The sequence below is a fragment of the Microcaecilia unicolor genome, chromosome 3 (assembly GCF_901765095.1).
Source record: "Microcaecilia unicolor chromosome 3, aMicUni1.1, whole genome shotgun sequence".
In the NCBI taxonomy this organism is placed as follows: Eukaryota; Metazoa; Chordata; class Amphibia; order Gymnophiona; family Siphonopidae; genus Microcaecilia; species Microcaecilia unicolor.
In genome coordinates this window covers 483,253,669-483,267,929 of record NC_044033.1, presented here as the reverse complement: position 1 = coordinate 483,267,929, position 14,261 = coordinate 483,253,669, and positions in this window count along the sequence as shown.

Sequence of the window (14,261 nt, the reverse complement as noted above, 5' to 3'; positions counted from 1 at the left end):
AAATCCAAATTAGTACCTTTAGGGATTGGAATAAGAACAATTTCTCCAAACAGAGAGGAGAACAAACTCTGAGACAAAACAAGAGTTCACAAAACCAACCAACCAACCAACCAATTCACCACACTTACAGAAACATTAGCCAATAGAAAAGCTGGACAAATATCCAATATACAGCATGTTCACGATAGTGTCTTAACAATTAAGGTTAAAAACTGACCAGTGCCTATCAACTAATACACCCGCCAAAGAATCAGACTCCAACCCAACTATTCTGTTATGAAAGTAATCATTCAAATTGTCATTAAAAGATTTATATATCATGTCTATTTTACTTGAGAAATACAGTGCAAGAGCATCAGCCATTGGCTTTATCGTCCCAGAAGCAGCATCAGCAGAGCATGTTGTCAAACACTTAAAAATACCAAATAACTTATTGAGATCTGGACAGTCCATACCTATCAGTTTAGAGTAATAATCCTTCTTTGCTTGCTTAATCTGAAATTTATAACAAGAAATTAATCTTCTCCATTTCTCTCCATAACCGCTCTGCCTGGCGACATTCATGATTAAGAGCATTCAAGGTAGTAGAAAACCAACGATTGCTAACCCTTCCCGATATCTGCTTCTTACATTGTAGAGTCTACATCATCTTGTATAGAAGACACACTTACTAACCAATTCTCCTGAGAAATGTCAGGATTAGAATAATCATCATTCAATAGAGCTCCAACTTTTTCCCAAACTACCTGTGAATCAAATTTTTCTCTACTATCAATAACTTTTTTTCTGAGAACACTGAGGTGCATGAAAATAAACATTCATTGTGTAATTATATACAAAATATTCTGACCATGGTACAGAGGATCAGTAACAAAATGACAACAATCTATTAGCATTAGCTAAAACAGCATAGAAAGTGGTGGTTCCCAAACCTGGTCCTGGAAGCACCCCAGCCAGTCAGGTTTTCAGGATATCCAAAATGAATATTCATCAAAAAAGAAAAAAATGATCTGAGTGTTAAATAAAAACGAAACAAACTAACTAACTCATAAAATAAATACGTGAAATGTGCTCAGAACCCAATGTTACCTGACCAGGATGACACCCACCAATCCCATCATTACACACACACACATACACACACACACATATATATATATATATATATATATTCCCAAAAAGTAATTCAAAGCTCCTAAAAGAAATACATCAGTTTGAAAGAATCCACAATGTTGCATAAAAAAAAATCACCACCGGCTCTGGCACAGACTTATAATGTCTGTGCCAGAGCCGGTGGTGGGAGGCGGGGATAGTGCTGGGCAGACTTATACGGTCTGTGCCCTGAAGAGCACAGGTACAAATCAAAGTAGGGTATACACAAAAAGTAGCACGTATGAGTTTATCTTGTTGGGCAGACTGGATGGACCATACAGGTCTTTTTCTGCCGTCATCTACTATGTTATGTTACTATGTATCACTTCCAGAAAAAGCTATATAGTTTAGAGAACCACTTATCTGAGAAATGAAAATATCCATCGCCCTCAAAGGCAGATCTTCTTCAGGAGTTGAACTCCTCAACCGTTGTTGGAAAGCCTGCAGTAGGTAGGTGGGTGTTTCATTATCCAGCTGGGTATTGATAGTGCTTATAGTGTCAACAAAATAATCCCCAGCACAAGCTGTGTTCTATGATAATGCTTCCTCAGGGGGATATAAAACCCTGCAAACATAAAAATTAAAATCTGAACAAAAAAAAGTCACACATTTTCAAAAAACATTCATGGGTTGTTTTTTTTTGTTACATTTGTACCCCGCGCTTTCCCACTCATGGCAGGCTCAATGCGGTGGGCAATGAAGGGTTAAGTGACTTGCCTAGAGTCACAAGGAGCTGCCTGTGCCGGGAATCAAACTCAGTTCCTCAGGCCCAAAGTCCACCACCCTAACCACTAGGCCACTCCTCCATATTATTATTTGTTACATTTGTATCCCACATTTTCCCACCTATTTGCAGGCTCAATGTGGCTTACAAAGTACCGTAGCGGCGTTCGTCGGTTCCGGTCTGAACAAATACAAAGTGTGCACAAGTACAAGGTGTGGTTGTGGTGTGGGTGTTTATCATTCTCTGTAAGCATACTCCCCAGCAGAGTACTCTTCCAATCTGACAAGTTTAATGGATCAAAAACATTTGCTATTTAAATAGAATTTGCCACTTGATGATGCTGTCCTTTTCTTTCTCTCACATGCACGCATGTTCTTTGAAACTATTCGATACATATAAATACACTTACAAACTACATTTCCTTTATCAGGAAATCAGTGTCACAATAGATGGGAGGAAACCAACCACCTAACAAAACAGAAAGCAAAGATTTGAGGGCAGTGGAGTACCAAAGGCGGGGCGGTCCACCCCGGGTGCACGCTGCTGGAGGGTGCAGAGAGCAGCCATGCATCTCTCGGCTCCGCTGGTTCCCTGCTCCCTCTGCCCCGGAACAGGCTACTTCCTGTTCCGGAGCAGGGAGCCAGTGGAGCCGACAGTCGCGCGGCGGCTGCTACCAGCAGCTAAGAATGCACCCGGGGGGGGGGGGGGGTTGATGCGCCTGGGGGGTGTCATGCTGCACCCTGGGGGGACGGACGCTGCTGCACCCGGGGGGGGGGGGGAGGTGCGCAGAAGCGATCCACCCCGGGTGTCAGCCGACCTAGGATCGCCACTGTCAGAGGGGCTGTTCAAGATTCCAGCATCCATATCAGCGTATATGTAAAGGGATTTATTAATTTCAAAACACCTTAAAATGGTTAATCTCAAGCAGAAAAACTCAATAAATAGAATAACTGCTACGGCACACAGAAAATACTTCAACCAAAATAATCATATTAAAAATAAAAAACTGAGGGTCCTTTTACTAAGCCACGTAGGTGCGTACACAGGTCCTATGCTGTCAATTTTGAACTACCACCTGGCTACTGTGGCCTGGGCAGTAATTTCATTTTTTACACACATCCACTAAGCACGGTAGAAATTTTCTGACGTGTGGCGCTAACCAGGCAGTAATTGGCATTGTACACACGTAGACCATTACCGCCCAGTTAATATGTGAGACTTTACTGTTAGGTCACTGGGTGGCCCAAAATGGATGCCAATTTTTATTTTGCCACACGTTTATTTTCGGCCAAGAAAAAGGACTTTTTTTGCACAAGGCACTTAAAAATGGACCTGTGCACGTCCAATACATGCATGTGCACCAGCACAATCCATTGTTCGGCACACCTTAGTAAAAGGACCCCTGAGGGGGCCTTTTACTAAGGTGCACTGGTGTTTTACCTCGCGCTAAATGCTGAGACAGCCACAGGAATGTAATGGGCATCTCAGCATCTAGTATACCTTAGTAAAAGACCCCCTTAAGTAGAAAAACATGTGCCTAGAGAGTCACCTTATCCCCTGAGGGCTCATGTAGGCTCACCCACTTCCAATCATTTTACACAATTAAAAAAAAAATCCCAAAGTGGAAATTATTCAGCAACCTCATCATTCAAACAAAATTTGAACAGAAAATTGCACTTATCTGAAAAGAAGGTGTCCCAATTAAAAAAAAAAAAGGCACACATCCATCAATGTACTTCCAACTGAAGAGTTCATGTGGCTTAGGTTTTCTCCAAAGACTCAAACAAGATATTTTCCCCTGAAGCAGCAAAAGCGAAACGGTGATTCTCTGTCAGGTTGTAGATATACAGCTATACAGTCTGGAAGTTTGCTTTTGTGGGAGAACAGCTCCAGGTAAGTACAGATTGGTGGATTTACATTAATGTACAGCTACTGAACTCTGTTCCTTTTTATACCATTACAGTTTTCACTCTTTTTGATCTCTTGGTAAGTGGTGTTAAATGTGATTTCCTGCTCATTTTTGGTTGTGCAAGGACTTTACCTCAGAGGTCTTATTTCTCCACTGTGGGCCTCTTTTACTAAACTGCGATAGCGATTCCTATGTGGCAAATACGATGCTGCGGCACATTTGCTATGCTGGGAATCACTACCAAGGTTTAGAAAAAGAGGCCATTTGTGTTTAAGATTGATTTTGAGTGGTACTGTTTGGTTTATAATTGAATATTTTATTTAGATGTACTCCTACATGCTCCATGTTTTGCCAAATTAGGGCTTTCTCAGAGAGATAAAATGGCCATCTGCTTCAAAGGTACACCTGTGCTGCAATTCTAATTTCCTAGAAACAATATTGGGCTCATTTTCAAAAGAGAAGGATGTCCATCTTTCGACATAAATCGGAAGATGGATGTCCTTCTCCCAGGGACGTCCAAATCGGTATAATCAAAACCCGATTTAGGATGTCTCCAGCTGCACTCCGTCGCAAGGACGGCCAAAGTTCAAGGGGGCGTGTCGGAGGCGTAGCGACAGCGGAACTTGGGCGTGCCTAACACTTGGACGTCCTTGACCCATAATCAAAAGAAAACAAGGACGTCCCTGATGAACACTTGGATATTTTCACCTGGACGTGTTTTTATTACGACTAAGGCACAAAAAGGTGCCTGAAATGACCAGATGACCACCGGAGAGAATCAGGGATGACCTCCCGTCACTAACCCACTCCCACCCTCAAAAAAACATCTTTCAAAATATGTCGTGCCAGCCTCAGACGTCATAGCAGTATGCAGGTCCCTGGAGCAGTTTTAGTAGGTGCAGTGCACTTCAGGCAGGCGGACCCAGGCCCATCCCCCCTACCTGTTACGTTTGTGGAGGAAACAGCGAGCCCTCCAAAACCCACCAGAAACCCACTGTACCCACATCTAGGTGCCCCCTTCATCCGTAAGGGCTATGGTAGTGGTGTACAGTTGTGGGTAGTGGGTTTTCGGGGGGGGGGGGGGGGGACTCAGCACACAAGGTAAGGGAGCTGTGTACCTGGGAACAATTTATGAAGTCAACTTCCATTAGGACGTTTTTGACATGGACGTCTTTGGTTTTGAAAATCGCCAAAAGTCAGAAATGTCCATGTCTAGGGACGTCCAAATTTAAAGGATTTGTACATCCCTGATGGTATTTTCAAAACAAAAGATGGACGTCCATCTTGTTTCGAAAATAAGGGTTTCCCCGCCCCTGGCTTTTGCCGTTTTGCACGTTTCTTTCGAAAATACAATTATAATACAATTTTCTTATATGCCAATGAAACAACTTAGATATTGGTTACTATCTAGTGGTCTCCACTTCAACCCTGGTGTACTAACCACCCAAACAAACACATGGGGCTAGATTCTATATATGGCGCCTCAAAAATCACCCATTGGTAGCACTGGTTTCAACCGATATAAAAAATGAATCTGAGAAAAGCATGCTCGAATAACATTAAGATTTATTTTTGTTACATTTGTACCCCGCGCTTTCCCACTCATGGCAGGCTCAATGCAGCTTACATGGGGCAATGGAGGGTTAAGTGACTTGCCCAGAGTCACAAGGAGCTGCCTGTGCCTGAAGTGGGAATCGAACTCAGTTCCTCAGGACCAGAGTCCACCCCCCTAACCACTAGGCCACTCCTCCACTGTTGCTACTATTTGAGATTCTACATGGAATGTTGCTATTCCATTAGCAACATTCCATGTAGAAGTCGGCCCTTGCAGATCACCAATGTGGCTGCGCAGGCTTCTGCTTCTGTGAGTCTGACGTCCTGCACGTACGTGCAGGACGTCAGACTCACAGAAACAGAAGCTTGCGCAGCCTTCTACATGGAATGTTGCTAGTGGAATAGCAACATTCCATGTAGAATCTCCAATAGTAGCAACATTCCATCTAGAATCTCCAATAGTATCTATTTTATTTTTGTTACATTTGTACCCTGTGCTTTCCCACTCATGGCAGGCTCAATGCGGCTTACATGGGGCAATGGAGGGTTAAGTGACTTGCCCAGAGTCACAAGGAGCTGCCTGTGCCTGAAGTGGGAATTGAACTCAGTTCCCCAGGACCAAAGTCCACCACCCTAACCACTAGGCCACACCTCCACTAGGGCATTCTTAAAGAAAGGGATATAAAAACTGAGGTGACCCAATATGGCTTTTGAAATTTTACTCATTTGTGTTCTGAGCAAACTTTAAAGATGGAAAAACACTAATGGACAGAAAAACAAGAACTGAGTTAGCTGCACAAGACGAAATTTTATACATACACAGGTCTACCTGTTTGAATGCCCTATGAACTTTGTAACAATTTTTACCACTCTTTGCTCTGTCAGATGATGCAATCATATGTGAGGACTTAACATTCTGCTTGTCCTCAGAGAATCAAGTATGATGCATGAAACCTGAATTATGGGATCTTTGTAAGTTGATACCTTATATCCAGAGGTGGGAAAACTATGGCCTGTGTATCAAAATTGCAAAAGTTTTAACCCCTTAATCCTGGACACTCATCATTAAAAATAGTTTAACTGAATAAAGAGGGCTTATTGGCCTGCTTGGTTTTCTTATTATGTAGCCTTGGTCTATAAAGAGCCCTGTTCTTTTTTTAATTTTCTAACAGTCTTACTGGAGCTCTGATGGGGATCCCCTGGTATAAGTGAGAGATACAAATATTGCTCTGCTTAATAATAATAAAAAGCACATCCTTCACTCAATGTATAGTTAAGCTCTGGAATTCATCACTAGAGCAAGTGGTAAAAGCAGTTAATGTAGTTGGGTTTAAAAAAAGGTTTGGACAGTTTCTGGAGGAAACGTCCAAGAACCATTATTAACTTAAACATGAGAAAAGCATTACTTATCCTGGGGTTAAGTTGCATGGAATCTTGCTTAATTTTGGGACTCTGCCAGGTACTAGTGGCCTGGACTGGTCACTGTGGAAACAGGATACTGGGCTAGATGGACCCAGTACAGCAACTCTTATGTCCTTATCTTTTCCTTAAATTGTCCCAATAAAAATAGTTATAGTACATTTTCTTTAGAATCAATATATTATTGCTCTATAAAACATATGGGCTCATTTTCGAAAGAGAAGGACGCCCACCTTTCGACATAAATCGGAAGATGGGCGTCCTTCTCACAGGGTCGTCCAAATCAGTATAATCGAAAGCCAATTTTGGACATCCCCAACTGTTTTCCGTCGCAGGGACGGCCAAAGTTCAAGGGGGCATATCAGAGGCGGGACATGGGTGTATCTAACACTAGGACATCCTTGACCCATGATCGAAAGAAACAAGGACGTCCCTGATGAACATTTGGACGACTTTACCTGGTCGTGTTTTTCTTACGACCAAGGCACAAAAAGGTGCCCGAAATGACCAGATGACCACCGGAGAGAATTGGGGATGACCTCCCCTTACTCCCCCAGTGGTCACTAACCCCCTCCCACCCTCAAAAAAATCTTTAAAAATATTGATTGCCAGCCTCAGATGTCATACTCAGCTCCATCACAGCAGTATGCAGGTCCCTGGAGTAGTTTTAATGGGTGCAGTGCACTTCAGGCTTGCGGACCCAGGCCCATCCCCCCCTACCTGTTACGTTTGTGGAGGAAACAGCAAGCCCTCCAAAACCCTCCAGAAACCCACTGTACCCACATCTAGGTGTCCCCCTTCCCCCCTAAGGGCTATGGTAGTGGTGTACAGTTGGGGGTAGTGGGTTTTAGGGGGGTTTTGGGGCGGCTCAGCACACAAGGTAAGGGAGCTATGTACCTGGAAGCAATTTATGAAGTCAACTGCAGTGCCTCCTAGGGTGCCCGGTTGGTGTTCTGGCATGCCAGGGGGACCAGTGCACTACAAATGCTGGCTCCTCCCATGACCATTTGGTCATTTCTGAGATGGGCGCCTTTGGTTTCCATTATTGCTGAAAATCAGAAATGACCAAGACTAGGGACGACCATCTCTAAGAACAACCAAATTTCAGGATTTGGGCATCCCTGACCGTATTATCGAAATGAAAGATGGACGTCCATCTTGTTTGGAAAATACAGGCTTCCCCGCCCCTGGATGGGGGACGTTTTGCAAGGACGTCCTCATCAAAACGTGGCCGTCCCTTTCGAAAATGCCCCTCTTAGTGTGCAGTAACCGCTATTGCACAAGTGCAGTAATGGGTTTTATGATATTTTGACAGTTACCACTCGCTAAACTGTGTGTTAAGGGCATTTGGTGTTAGGGGGGCGGTAACTAGGTGGGGCATGAGCAGGAATTGGCATGGAAGACATTTTACAGTTAGTGCGTAGCACATTCTGCTAACTAACCATCTGCAGTTAGCACAGATCCACTTACTACAGCCTAAATAGAAAGCACTAAGGATGAGATTCTATATATGGCGCCTAAAAAAAATCAGCACTGAAATCAGTTCTAAGGATATTCTATAATCGGTGCATAGATTTAATATTTCAGCGCTTAAATCTACACACATCCATTTTATACCAATGTAAATCCCTGCACGTAGATTTAGTCACACTAGGCCATATTCTATAACTAGGTGCCTAAATTTCAGAATGCCTGCAAAACACCCTTTTCCTCGCCCATAATCACGCCCCTTTTTGCTTGCACGTGTTAGAAGTTCAGCGCACATCGCTACAGAATACACAGCGAGCTGTTCTACTTTTTTTTTTTTTAAGAAGTGGCACCACTCTACTTTCGCATTCATACCCTCAGAGATTAGAGAATTCAGTTGAAAAATCCAGCGTTGCTCTCTTTGGAGCAGCATACGCTTTCTGTCACTTGATGACAGTATGTGTTCTAGCACAAAGCACTTCAGCAGGGAGAATGGGTGCTGCATAGCATCACAGTGACTTGCAAGAGGTGAAGTGGATTTCTTAGTCCTGATAGCGCTCTTATGTTCTATTATTATTATTAGCATTTGTATAGCGCTACCAGACGCATGCAGCACTGAACACCTGATACAAAGAGACAGTCCCTGCTCAAAAGAGCTTACAATCTAAATAATACAGACAAGACAGTTACGGGTGAGGGAGTAATGGAAGCTTAAAAAGCAGCAGTGAAAAGGTGGGTTTTCAGCATAGATTTGAAAACAGGTAGAGATGGAGCTAGACGTATAGGTCCAGGAAGTCTATTCCAGGCATAAGGTGCCGTGAGAGAAAAGGAGTGAAGCCTGGAGTTAGCAATGGAGGAGAAGGGGGACGACAAGAGAGATTTGTCCAGTGAGCGGAGTTCACGGGGAGGAATGTGGGGAGAGATGAGAGTGGAGAGGTAATGGGGGGCTGCAGAGTGGATGCATTTAAAGGTCAGTACGAGAAGTTTAAATTGAATGCGGAAGCGGACAGGGAGCCAGTGAAGTGACTTGAGGAGTGGGCTAGTGTGGGTATAACGATTCTGGCGGAAAATAAGTCGTGCCACAGAATTTTGGACAGATTGGAGAGGAGAGAGATGGCTGAGCGGAAGACCAGTGAGAAGTAAATTGCAATAGTCCAAGCGAGAGGTGACAAGGGTGTGGATAAGGGTTCTGGCAGCGTATTCAGAAAGGAAGAGGCGAATTTTGCTAATATTGTAGATAAAGAAACGACAGGTTTTGGCGATCTGTTGAATATGTGCAGAGAAGGAGAGAGAGGAATCAAAGATGACTCCAAGGTTAAGAGCCGAGGAGACAGGGAGGATGTGAGAGCCATTAACAGAGATAGAGAAAGGGGGACGAGGGGAGGTGGGTTTAGGGGGGAAGAACGAGAAGTTCAGTTTTGGACATGTTGAGCTTTAGTTGAGCGTACAGTGGGCGTGTCGTCTGGCCCACATATAGCTTGTTGCAGGGACACACGATACAGTAAACTACATGATCTGACAGAAAGCGTATGCTGCTCCAAAGAGAGCAACGTTGGATTTTTCAACTGAATTCTCTAATCCCTGAGGGTATGAATGCGAAAGTAGAGTGGTGCCAATTCTTAAAAAAAAAAAAAAAAAAGTAGAACATAAGACTAAATAGAAGAAATAGAAATAAACCTAGAAAATAAATTATAAATAATTGAAACATTTTTCCATATGACGTGTAGGTACTGTGTATTCCTTTAAGAAATCACTGTGATTGGCTGCCTTGTTCACAAAACGTCTGACTTAAGTGCTTATATAGAGGGTCTAAATATTTACAAAGCAGATGTTAATTTGCCAATGAGGGAAAAGTCTCAACTGCTATGGCTGTTGTTTACACATAAACATTCGTTGTGTAGCCCATAGAAAAAGTCATCATCGACTTAAAAACCCTCGGTTATTAATTTTTTTTAATTTTATTCAATTTTACTATATCAATGTCCGTGCATATATAATTTAGCCTTAAAACTTAATGGCCATATCAAAATATATCCAAAAATCAAAAATGATCACTTATCTTGCCCAGAAATACGGAACGATGTTGTTCTCTTAGTGCTTTCAATGTTGTCTTGTGTTCAAATTATCTGGTAAGACGCTAGATCCAAACAATAAATGAATGCAAAGGTTCCAACGGTCCCGTTTCGAATGTCTTCATCAGGGAACCTGCTTATTTATGGAACACTGCGCCGTCATAACTATCAATCAATCGGAACAAGAAAAAGATCCAAATAAACTTTCAACATTCTCTATCGAAATCAGGTGAGGACGCCGAGAAGTTTTCAGAAGATATAATCTTTTTTCAGAAGACATAATTTTCGTTGAAAATCATAGCGAACACAGGTAATGATGACATGAATTGCCCTTGAGGGAGCATTACAAATTAAATTCATGTAATTTTAAAAGAGTAATTTTAAAAGAATGTTGAAGTTTATTTGGATCTTTTTCTTGTTCCGATTGATTGATAGTTATGACGGCGCAGTGTTCCATAAATAAGCAGGTTCCCTGATGAAGACATTCGAAACGGGACCGTTGGAACCTTTGCATTCATTTATTGTTTGGATCTAGCGTCTTACCAGATAATTTGAACACAAGACAACATTGAAAGCACTAAGAGAACAACATCGTTCCGTATTTCTGGGCAAGATAAGTGATCATTTTTGATTTTTGGATATATTTTGATATGGCCATTAAGTTTTAAGGCTAAATTATATATGCACGGACATTGATATAGTAAAATTGAATAAAATTAAAAAAAAATTAATAACCGAGGGTTTTTAAGTCGATGATGACTTTTTCTATGGGCTACACAACGAATGTTTATGTGTAAACAACAGCCATAGCAGTTGAGACTTTTCCCTCATTGGCAAATTAACATCTGCTTTGTAAATATTTAGATTATCTATGATAGCCAGCAGAGAATCTGTTATGCAAGTTTGATACTTATATAGAGGGGCCATTTTGTTGGGTTTCAGTCTTCCTTCTCTGCTAAGATACGCGCAGAGGTATTGTGCCACATACATGGATTTGACAAGAAACTCTGTTTAACTGTTTGTTTTGTCTTGGTTGCCGATTATAAGCTAACGTAATATCCTTTTTCAACAGAGCATTTTTTGACCGCCAGACCCTGAAGTAGGCTGACAAAACGCTGGCCATCGTAGGTCACGGTCTTTATTGATGAAAAAGGAAGCAGTGGAAGAAGCTAAGACAAGCTAAGTGAACGCTAACAGCTGTTTACTGCTCTATTGAATATTTTTGTCTGCACTTTAGAGCATAGGCTATTAATTTGAAACAACTGTGGTCCAACATAAGATTGTTTGGCTCAAAATTTAAGGGGCGTTACAACGTTTATAATAGGAGTTTTTTTTTAAGCCAGTGATGAAGCAGTCCTGCTCCTATAGCTAGATAAAGCTGGGAGCTTCTTGAGGCTTTTTTCCTCCTTACGCCCCCTAATTAATCTGCAAGTTCAGACCTTGAGAAGAGTATCTCTTGTATTTAACATTAGCACACAACCATTAATAAAAAAAAGAAAAGAAAATTGGGGTTTTCATGGCTGCGGTAAAAATGGCCTTAGTGCATGGGAATGACCCACATAAGAGCATGCTAAGGACATTTGTTTCTGCAGCTTTGTAAAAAGGATCCTAAAACATTGTTTTTTGTAGATCAAATATAATGAACCAGAACCTGCAAAGATTCTATTTTACTCCAGGCCAGGGCTACTTTGTGAAAAAAGTGGCCCTGAGAAAGATGCAAGTTAAACAGTTCCAGTTCTCTTTTGTGTTGATGTACGCAAACGCCACAAAGAGAAACTAGGACAACTTGGAATCTTTACCCTCATTTTAGTGAGTAATTTTTTGTTGTTGTTAAGTTTTCTCTTGTGCCATCTATGAGACTGATTTTCAAAACACAAGAAAATCAATCATTTCCTCGGTTTGGATGAACTGGTATAACAAGGCCCATTATTTTCAAATGCTGCTCTGCATAACCTTCAGTAATGTTCAAATTGTCTGCATGTAGTAGGCCAAGGAATAAGGCGAAAATACAGAGTACAATTAAATTCTTAAATGTCACAGTGACTTCTGCAACTACCTTGCAAATGTTCAGCAGAGATGCATACATTTTTCATGCTGAGTAATCTAAAACTTCTGTACAAGAATTATTAACTGTTATTTTATCCCACCATGAAAACCAATACAACAGATATACCTAATTAGTCAGTCACTTGATAGTTTTCTCTGTACAGAGAGCCATGGTAATTCCAAAGAAGCAGCTTCAGAAATACAGATCCTTACCGCTTAAACCTACATCAGAATACACTATCTTTTACTTAATTGAAAATCTTTAGACGGCTCTAAAAATAAATTTGGAGTGAGGATCATTAAGCTAACCAAAGTGTTCTTCCAGGTTTTGGCTGTAACAAATTTTTGAGAATAGTACTATACCATGAAACAAGGTTTCACTAACTTTTTCAGGCACTCAACAATTTAAAACAAAGGATGATGTAAACTGATCTAATTCTCCTTTAAAGAGATGGCTTGATATGATTGGAAGGGCATAATTGAAACAACCTTCTTCCAAACATTGTGTCCACAATTAAATATGTACAATACCCAAGTCACTGTAAGCCTAGTACTTCCTTTGATATCTTGCTACTCATGTGTTTTTCAATGATTTTATAAAGCATATTTTCAAAGCACTTAGACTTACAAAGTTCCATTGTAACCTATGGAACTTAAGTCTGAGTGCTTGGGGCTCATTTTCAGAACAGAAAACTGTCCAAAAAAATAGCATAACAGGCAGATGGACATTTTTCTAGCAGAAAAAACGTCCAAACCATAGCAAAAACAATGTCCGAGACAGCTAATTGTTTACAAGAAATGTTCCCAAAGGGGGTGTTTCGTGGGTGTGACATGGGCGGTGTTACGTGATGAACGTCTCTAGCACATAACGGATAACAAAACGACTTCCTAGTGATGATAAGAAAAATGTCCGGCTTTAGACTTGCTTTAAAAGCGTCCAGGGTAAGGCCAAACTTGTCTTTAGACCCATTTAGTCTTCCAGTTTCCTAAGGTCTTCCTTCAATATTTCACGGTCTGCATATGTTTTAACAACCTCAAATAGTTTTGTATCATCTGCAGATTTGATCATCTCACTTGTCGTTCTAATTTCCATATCATTTATAAATGTTAGATAATACCGGTCCCAGTACAGATTCCTGCGGCACTCCACTGTTCACTCTCCTCCATTGAGAGAAATGCCCATTTAACCTTACCCTCTGTTTTCTCCACTAACCAATTCCTAATCTACACCAGATGTAAAATGAGTTTATCTTGTTGGGCAGACTAGATGGACCATTCAGGTCTTTATCTGCCATCATTTACTATGTTACTATTTGTGATTTTGCTGAGTTGGAGACTGGAGAACTGGAAGCGGTCGTTTGTGAGAAAGAGTGGAGAGTTGCAGAGTGCTTTGTTATCTTTGTCTGTTTGTCCCTGTCTGAACCTTTTCACCTTTACATTTCCAGTGTTGCCTCTTCTGTGTCTCACCTCCTCAGGTCCTTGCTCATACATGCTAGCCCCCCCCCCCCAGCCACACCCATTCCTTCCTCTGTATCTCTCTCACCCCCTTCCATCATCAAAATACTGTCCCCAAACCCCCACACCTCCCATTATACATTCCTACTAGTTTGTCCTCTGCTTCTCAATGTTCATCTGCTTGCCCAGTTCCAGTTTGTCACCATGCTCTGTGCTGCTGCTGTTTATGTGAGGGCTGTGTGTGTGCTGTTGCTGAGAGTGAGTGCTTTGTGCTGCTGCTGTGTCAGAACTGTTTGTTAGTGGTGGGAGAGTGAGTGTTTTGGGCAGCTGTTGTGTGTCTCACGACAGTGTGCTGGTGCTGGATCTCACAAGGTGCAGTAGGTGGAAGTGTGCACAGTGGTGTTTCTGGGCTCAGTGGATTGCACTTGTGGTGAGACACTTGCACACCACTCATGGATGTGTT